The sequence below is a fragment of the Doryrhamphus excisus genome, chromosome 1 (genome assembly GCF_030265055.1).
Source record: "Doryrhamphus excisus isolate RoL2022-K1 chromosome 1, RoL_Dexc_1.0, whole genome shotgun sequence".
Taxonomy (NCBI): Eukaryota; Metazoa; Chordata; class Actinopteri; order Syngnathiformes; family Syngnathidae; genus Doryrhamphus; species Doryrhamphus excisus.
In genome coordinates this window covers 1,499,779-1,510,000 of record NC_080466.1, presented here as the reverse complement: position 1 = coordinate 1,510,000, position 10,222 = coordinate 1,499,779, and positions in this window count along the sequence as shown.

Below are 10,222 nucleotides of genomic sequence, written 5' to 3'. Positions count from 1 at the left end.
TATAAACTATGTTTGAGATGCCTGCTTTTCAGGGTATGTATCTGCGTGCCTGTGTTTAGAACTACAGTTTTCAGTATCGGAATCGAACCCGTATCACAGACTTATTAAACACATTTAAAGTGTAAAATGTGTTGGTTTTAAGCACTGAATTGGAAGTGCAGCTCAAGTGCTTTACGCTCACATTAAACTTGCAAATCCAACCTATCTGGTGTTGTCAGAGTAAGCGAGTGATGTGCGGATGTTTTGTTTTTTTTAAACAGCCGCCGCGCCATTTTAGTGTCCAACCAAAAGTTGTAGAAATTTAATCTACATTTGATCACGTGGATCACATACAGAAGATGTTTGGACTTGATATCTGCACCTTGAATCGCCATTACCGTGAATCACCGTCAACATTAATAACAGTACTGCGGCGGCCATATTTTCCGTTCATAACACACCTCATACATAGAGAACTACATAGCGATACTTGCTGGCGTGGTGATCCACGGTATATACAGTAGCTTGAGCAAAATACAGTAACTACTTTTTGGCCCAAAAACCATCCATCCATTTTCTATGCCGCTTATCCTCATTATCCCAGCTGACTTTTGCGCGGGGTACACCCTGGACTGGTCGCCGGCCAATTGCAGGACTGCCCCCAAAATTGCCCCACTAATTACAATATCTTTGAACAAAACAAGAAATATTTTTCAGGTCTCCACTTGAAAAGGTTGAATATAGAACAATTAAAACAGCAAACATAATAATAAAGTTTATTTAATGTAACATTACAATTCCATTCAATTGCTGTTTTTACAGAAAAATGTAGACATGCTTTTCAATTATATGAAGGTCAAAGGTCGAGAACCCGACTCCCCCTTTCTAGCCTGAGGTTTCCTCTTGTTTATGTTATCACCGATGGTCATTACCACAGACACGTTTATGGATGATGCCATCGGATCCTTTTTGAATTGGCCATAAAACCAATGCTGATTCTGTTGACTCAGCCGTGCACTTCAGCGAATTAACCTGTTATTTCAAACCATCCGGGATGGAAAATATAAGCTGATGTTCTTAATATGCTGACTGGACACTCCATTAAGGACACCCACACAGTCTAATCAGATCCTGCACCAAAAAATGGACTCAACTAAAGAGTACGAATAGAGACTGGGACATATGAACATAGCACAAATGTTTCAAAACACAAATAGACTGATTTGGAAAAATGACAATATTGACAAAGATTTGATATTATTTCATATATTTCAGTTTTCCTTGTGTGTACTCTGCATACCTGTTTGGAAATAAGGGAAAATTTACAGAAAACTTGGAATTTACAGAAAACAGGAACCCAAAACCAGACGGTTGACATGTATGGTACTCTGGAATCCTCCCAAATTCCAAAAATCCATGTTTGTCCTTAGGTATAAAATATCATAGGGAATGGTTGTTTTGTATATATATAATAGTCCTTGGTCCCCCTTACTGGCTGACGAGTCCAGGGTGGACCCTGCCTTTCACCCAAAGTCCTCCAACAAGATCAGCGTGTGTTCATTTTTTGTATTTAACGTTTCATAGACCGATAGATATGATCAGAGTTTAGTCCAAATTCTTTTGAGTTTTAAAAAAAATCCCATTAATTAATATTTTAGAAGAATAAAGTGAAATTGTATTGTCTGGTGGGGCTGCACGGTGTACGAGTGGTTAGCGCGCATGTCTCACAGCTAGGAGACCCAATTTCGTGGGGACTCGAACATTCCAAAAACATGCTAGGTTAATTGGCGACTCCAAATTGTCCATAGGTATGAATGTGAGTGTGAATGGTTGTTTGTCTATATGTGCCCTGTGATTGGCTGGGATAGGCTCCAGCATCCCTGCGACCCTCGTGAGGATCAGCGGTAGAAAATGAATGAATGAATGTATTGTCTGGTGGATGGTTTTACATCAAACTTAACCCTGAACTCAACCAATGCTTGTGTTTAATGGTGGAATTAACTTTTAACTATACATGCAATATATTTGTAAAATATTGGGTAATAATAAATATATGGTTTTATTAACTACAACACTATTGTCCAAAAGTCACAGATCAGTACAAGGTTTAACATTCACTGAATGGGAAAATCCATGGATTGACTGATATGGAGCTGAGTCGTGCTTTGGCACCGTTCGAACAAAAATTTATTGATTAATAAATGATCAATTTTTGTGGTTGACTATGGCTTATTATTAGTAAAAAATATAGAAAGACAATTCATATGTAGTATTCCGCATGAAAAGTGACTATAGGGGTGTTATTTCATGATTACAAGGCTCTAATAATACAAAAAAATCGCATTTAAGAAGTCATAAAAAGTTTTAACCATAGATTACATTTTTATTGGCCAATTCAGTGATTCTGGAAATCATACAGACTTCCTAATTGTCATCCAGTCATGGTCTTCAAAGATGCAGATTTTTCCCACTCAAGCCAGTTTTGCAACGGGACTTTTTTTATCAGTAGTACCTGTAATAACACATCTTTGAGGTATTTTCTGCTGAAAAGTATTTCAGAAAATGTAAAAATAAATAAATACAATGAATCGACTGACCAACGAATTACACCATAAATGCAGAAAATTCCCAAGTAGACCACGAATGCTGACTTGCGATTGTTCCGAGATCCATTTTAGCACAAAGTTGACGACGTATTTGAACCGCTTCATATTTCAAACTGTTGTCACTAGATTAGCACGATGAATGCAAACACTTCATTAAAGACAAATGAACGCTGTCTTGACACGATGATATGATTACGGCAGAAACAATAACAACGCCGGGTGAGCCCTTCCATGATTGATAATACTGCAGGGGGGGGGGGGGAGCTCAATAGCGGTGGGCTTAACCAGGCTTTCCCCGAGGGGTTTTCCTTTGGTATTAGTCAGACAAATCCCTTTGTCAACCTCTCCCCTCGCCATTTTTATTCATAAGCATTTGGCCCTAAGAAAGACATCAAACCAAGAATACAACGAGAGGTCAACATCATCTTTGCGCAATGTTAACCTCTGCATTGATGAAGCTAATTCACATTTCCTCAGTCCAGCCCACGGGGGTTCCACAGAAAGGGGGGAGGAGGCGGTGTGTGTGTCCATGAATACATTCATATGTGTGTGTGTGTGACTCCCAGTGTGTCAGCAGCCACTTTGTAGCGAGTGTCCCTCTTGACCCAGGCCCCCCTCCACATGGGGTTTGTATTGATAGCATTCAGTGAAAGGAGTGTAAAGTGAATGTTGTCCAAACTGATTGGAATAACAATGGCGGCATATGGTTGCGTGAGTGGTTGCTGTATGGTCATGGCAGCCACCATATTCCTGCGCGCGGGTTACCAGGTGCTTCATGAACGAACCCACTGAGAGTCGACAAATCATACACAAATGCGACAGACTTGGCTCGTGGCTCCTGTTCCCAGCCGAGGGGCTTAAAGTTGGGGGGTTGGTTCTTCTTTCTTTTGCTCTCCATTACCTCGATTCAAAGTTATGTAACTATTAAACACAAAGAACCGGTTAGTCAGTGGCAATCACTCACGATTGTCGCTTTAAAAAAAAAAAAAACGCAAGTTAAAAATAACCTGATGTAGCAGCGTTCCCTTCGTCTGTCACGAATACTCGACTCCGCCCTAATGAGTATTCAATACAGTCCGTAGGCTGCAGATGAACAGCCAATCGGCAGCAGCATCTGCCGTGGAACCGAACTCGCCAGACGCCAGCCTTGTAAGAGGCTAATTGAAAGACAGAGGCCACCTCTCTGTGTTTGTTTCTATGTGTGTGTGTGTGTGTGTGTGTGTGTGTGTGTGTCTTTAATAGAAAGAATAGAAACAAGAGGGGAACACAAGTGTCAAAGGGTGGAGAAAATGAGGAATAGTGAGTGATGAAAAGAAGGGGAGGACTAACATTCCTGCCCTCAAAAAAAAAAAAAAAAAAGGAACAGCTGACCTGACGGCGTTTGTTCCCATGCGGCCATATTGGAAAAAAAACCCCAACGGGCACCGAATTATCTCAAGGCAAACCTCTTTCATGTAATTAGGTTGGCCCTGATTTGAGATTCATGTTTGAATTACAATTCCCCTTTCACAGGCGCTGCAAATTTGCTGATTTTTGTTCAAGAGTTATTTTTTAATAAAAAAAATAATTATAATAATTATTATAATTATTATTATAATTATTTTTCCCAACAGCTGTCTCCTTGCTGAACTCTGCCCCCCAAACATTCCAAAAACATGCTAGGTTAACTGGTGACTCCAAATTGTCCATAGGTATGAATGTGAGTGTGAATGGTTGTTTGTCTATATGTGCCCTGTGATTGGCTGGGATAGGCTTCAGCATACGTTTGCGACCCTCGTGAGGATCAGCGGTAGAAACTGAATGAATGAATGTATTGTCTGGTGGATTGTTTTACATCAAACTTAACCCTGAACTCAACCAACGCTTGTGTTTAATGGTGGAATTAACTTTTAACTATACATGCAATATATTTGTAAAATATTGGGTAATAATAAATATATGGTTTTATTAACTACAGCACTATTGTCCAAAAGTCACAGATCAGTACAAGGTTTAACATTCACTGAATGGGAAAACCTATGGATAGACTGATATGGAGCTCAGTCGTGCTTTGGCACCGTTCGAACAAAAATTTATTGATTAATAAATGATCGCTTTTTTGTGGTTGACTATGGCCTATTATTTGTCAAAAAATATTAAAAGACAAGTCATATGTAGTATTCAGCACGAAAAGTGACTATAGGGGTGTTATTTCATGATTATAAGGCTCTAATAATACAAAAAAATTAAAAAAAGTCATAAAAAGTTTTTTAATTTATAATTATTTTTCCCAACAGCTGTCTCCTTGCTGAACTCTGCCCCCCATTGCCCACCCCTTCCACTACTTACATCCCGTCGCTGATCTATGCCCCCCCATCACTTCATTGCACTATTGTACATATTACTATGTTGTTGATTCATTGATCATACTGTTTATAATTTATATAATCTGCAATAACCATACTCTACTCTAGTCACTTCACTGCAATACTGTACATATTACTGCTATTATATATTGTCATATCCATACTGTTTATAATCTGTATAATCTACAATAGCCGTATTATAGTCATTTATATCCCTGTACATATTCTCACTGTATTATAGTCATAGCCTGTTATAGTTTTTTTTACATAGATCTGTCCATACTTACTACTAATGTACTTATAAAATTGTACTTCCGGTTGGATGCTAACTGCATTTTGTTGCCCTGTACCAGTGACATGAGCAATAACAATAAAGTTGAATCTAATCTAATCTAATCTAATCTAATCTAAGAGATAGCGGTGTGGATGCCGGCTTGAAACTCACTTTAAATTTGGACTAGATTAGCCCCTGCCACCATTTTCATGGACCGTCACAAAATTTGGTGGAGACGTCAATCATGATAGGGAGCACGAAAATCTCTGAAGAAGCAATATTCTGAAACAAACAGGAAGTTGGCCATTTTGGTTTATTGTGACGATTTCGGGCAAAAAAAACATGAGCGCTTGAACAGGTGTTTGTCGCTTAAATAAAACGCAAATAAAGTAAAAAAAAATAATTTTTTTTTAATTTTTTTTTATTTTTTTTTATGTTTTAAAAATTAAATCAGTTCTGGCGGTGCGAGGTTGCCAGGTTGATTTTGGTTTCAATGCATATCCAGTAGCTCTGAGGTTGGTAACCCATAACAAGATGGTGTTTCCATCTGGTACGGGATCATGTCTACCGAGATTGTAGTGCAAACGGAACGCTTGTTGTGTTGTTGTTACAGATTTGTTTGTTTTGATAAACGTTTCCACAATTAAAGCGCCAACTGAAAAAGAAACGAAAAAAATGGCATTATGTGAACTTTTTTGACATTTTTCTTTACTTTATTTGCGTTTTATTTAAGCTACAAATGTATCCAATCATTTTGCCTGACGCTGTATTTCAATAAAATACCAAATGCCCCCAAATGACAATGAGCAAACACAAAAGGGCGACGATAAATTGCAAAACATTTTAAACTGGTCCATAACATGTGGGCGGGGCATGGCGACGACCTTCGAGCCATTCGTATTAACGCTGATTTGAACTTCGATCATAGCTGTAAACGTGAATAACTTGGCTCCAAAAGGTCAGCTTTTGATCAGAGTCCAAATCGTCCATAATTCCAAATAGTATATCAGATGAAGACGACACTTCCTGATTTTAAAAAATAAAAGCTTGTCACAAAAGTTTCAGAATTTTTCCAGTTATTTATTGAAATTCAAGTGGTTCAATTCCAGCGAATAGCTTGAAATGGTACAAATGTAAGTGTCAGAGGTTAAAAAAAAAAAAAGATAAGGTTACCCAAAACTGGTTCTGGAGTACTTACTACCTCCTCTGTGTGCATAAAAAGTATTCAGGGCACACTGTAGTACTATATTATACTACCCTTAAAGGGAATTAACCATGGAAGAGAGAACGAGAGACGTGTGTTCTAAACGTAATTTTTTTTTTTTATTTTAAAAAAAAATAAATAAATAAATAAAACTAAACGTAAAATTTTTGACCGTTCGAGTATGAGTATATAGTAAAATAGACTTGTCTGATCAAGGATTTTTCCGATCGACATGAAATCCAGGGCAAGTATGTAAGACATGCAGACTAACCATACGCATATAAAGCACATATGGTGTTTGCCTTCGCCATTGGCCATCAAATTGTCAGAATTTCACTGCAGAAGATCACCTCCCAATAAAAAACTTGTATGGAAGAATCCAAGCCCGAAAATGATGGTGCGGCTCACGAATGACACCCCCTATAAATTTAGATAAAATGATTCCCTGCCACTCATTTCACAGATCTTCATGTCATTTGAAAATTACACAAAAATTACGGAACATTTGCTTAAACATGTATATTTTATTACAAATATTACGTCATATTAAACCGTGAAACAGTATGATTTATTAATTCAGTTATTTTTTAATAATATTTTTGAAATTTGAAGTCATTGAACGTCTTCTTATCTCATCTTATATGATCTGAACCTAAACATTTTCTTTGTTTTAAATGTATGTGAGGCGTATACGTATTAAACCTGGATTGTGTGGAGAGAATTTCATCTCATCAAGTCACTTTTACTGCAAATGTTGATCTGAAATCAGAGATGAACGCCAACGTCCAGCCCTGTTTTAAAAATAGGCTCGGTTAAGTTTTTTGGTTGGTATGGTTCAGTTTGGCTTTAAATCTAGAATTAGGTAACAATCAGGTAAACAAGATGCTGGGTTATAATTAAATACTGTATAATCCAGACAAATATACGATGTATTGTACCTACAAAATATACACTTGTGTAAACTGCAAATGAGTTTTCCTGCTTTTCGCCTTGCGGCCTCTTTATTCTGCTTGGTAAGTATTGGCATCAAACAAAAAAATAGGCTGCGCAAACGAAAACTGAAGGATTGCCGTCATAATTCTCCCCAGTTCTCCTCTGGCGGTTTTTATTAGCAAAGGCGGTGAATAATCTTTAGCATCCAGGCCATCCCAAATAATACAATCCTTCAACACCACAGCTTACCGTGCTTTATGGTCAAGTGCAGATGAGGAGGAAAGAACGTTGAAATGACGCACTGTCTGCTCCTGCCTTTCTGCTGCTGCAGGAGGACGAGAGATTCATGAGCAATTCGGCGTTGATAACTAAATAGGAAGCGCTTGCCGGCCACAATATTAGGCACGCCTGCACACTCTAACGTCGAGGATTTGGAATGTTGTTTATTTACAACCGGCTCATTTTAGAGTGTAAGATTTAATATAAGTTAATGTAACAAGAAAATACAATTTACAATAAGGTTACATTCTGGAAAAGAAATTAATATGCGCATGAAAATGTTTATTTTTCATACAATACATGTATCTTTGTTCACTCGCAGGTTTAAGCCCTAAATATACCTCACACACTAATATCATGTGATTGATATATAACATTCATTTTTTCATCTCACATCAACTGGTGCGTTCAAGGACACCCGAAGAAAGCGCGAAATTCTGGAAAAGTAATTGATACATGCATGAAAATGTTTATTTTTCATACAATACATGTATCTTTGTTCACTCGCAGGTTTAAGCCCTAAATATGCCTCACACACTAATATCAGGTGATTCATATATATAACTTTCATTTTTTCATCTCACATCAACTGGTGCGTTCAAGGACAGCTGAAGAAAGCGCGAAATTCTGGAAAAGAAATTGATACACGCCCTAAATATGCCTCTCACACTAATATCAGGTGATTCATATATAACTTTCATTTTTCATCTCACGTCAACTGGTGCGTTCAAGGACAGCCGAAGAAAGTGCGAAATTCTGGAAAAGAAATTGATACACGCATGAAAATGTTTATTTTTCATACAATACATGTATATTTGTTCACTCGCAGGTTTAAGCCCTAAATATGCCTCTCACACTAATATCAGTTAATTCATATATAATTTTCATTTTTTCATCTCACATCAACTGGTGCGTTCAAGGACAGCCAAAGAAGGCGCAAAATTCTGGAAAAGTAATTGATACACGCATGAAAATGTTTATTTTTCATACAATACATGTATCATGTTTAAGCCCTAAATATACCTCGTACAGTAATATCAGGTGATTCATATATATAACTTTCATTTTTTTCATCTCACATCAACTGGTGCGTTCAAGGACAGCCGAAGAAAGTGCGAAATCTCAACTCTTGACAAAAAAACATTATCAGACATAAACATGTACATTTTTAACAGTGGTAAAATTGTCAAGGCTAAATGTTAATATTATTCATAAAAATGAGTAGTTATTATTAATTATAGGGTTACATTCTGGAAAAGAAATTGATACGCGCATGAAAATGTTTATTTTTCATACAATACATGTATCTTTGTTTACTTGCAGGTTTAAGCCCTAAATATGCCTCACACATTAATATCAGGTGATTCATATATAACTTTCATTTTTTCATCTCACATCAACTGGTGCGTTCAAGGACAGCTGAAGAAAGCGCGAAATTCTGGAAAAGAAATTGATACACGCCCTAAATATGCCTCTCACACTAATATCAGGTGATTGATATATAACTTTCATTTTTCATCTCACATCAACTGGTGTGTTCAAGGACAGCCGAAGAAAGTGCGAAATTCTGGAAAAGAAATTGATACTCGCATGAAAATGTTTATTTTTCATACAATACATGTATCTTTGTTCACTCGCAGGTTTAAGCCCTAAATATACCTCACACACTAATATCAGGTGATTCATATATATAACTTTCATTTTTTCATCTTCACATCAACTGGTGCGTTCAAGTACCGCCGAAGAAAGTGCGAAATCTCAACTCTTGACAAAAAAACATTATCAGACATAAACATGTACATTTTTAACAGTGGTAAAATTGTCAAGGCTAAATGTTAATATTATTATTATCAACAATGAGTAGTTATTATTATTATTATACGTTATTATCATCAACTTTCATGGCACTGAATTGCGCAAATAATTAATAAAATGTCCGGTGACTGTCTTACATACAACTTTTGACATTCTGGAAAAGAAATTAATACGCGCATGAAAATGTTTATTTTTCATACAATACATGTATCTTTGTTCACTCGCAGGTTTAAGCCCTAAATATGCCTCACACACTAATATCAGTTGATTGATATATATAACTTTCATTTTTTCATCTCACATCAACTGGTGCTTTCAAGTACAGCCGAAGAAAGTGCGAAATCTCAACTCTTGACAAAAAAACATTATCAGACATAAACGTGTACATTTTTAACAGTGGTAAAATTATCAAGGCTAAATGTTATTATTATTATTATCAACAATGAGTAGTTATTATTATTATTATACGTTATTATCATCAACTTTCATGGCACTGAATTGCGCAAATAATTAATAAAGTGTCCGGTGACTGTCTTACATACAACTTTTGACATTCTGGAAAAGAAATTAATACGCGCATGAAAATGTTTATTTTTCATACAATACATGTATTTTTGTTCACTCGCAGGTTCAAGCCCTAAATATGCCTCTCACACTAATATCAGTTAATTCATATATAATTTTCATTTTTTCATCTCACATCAACTGGTGCGTTCAAGGACAGCCGAAGAAAGTGCGAAATTCTGGAAAAGTAATTGATACACGCATGAAAATGTTTATTTTTCAT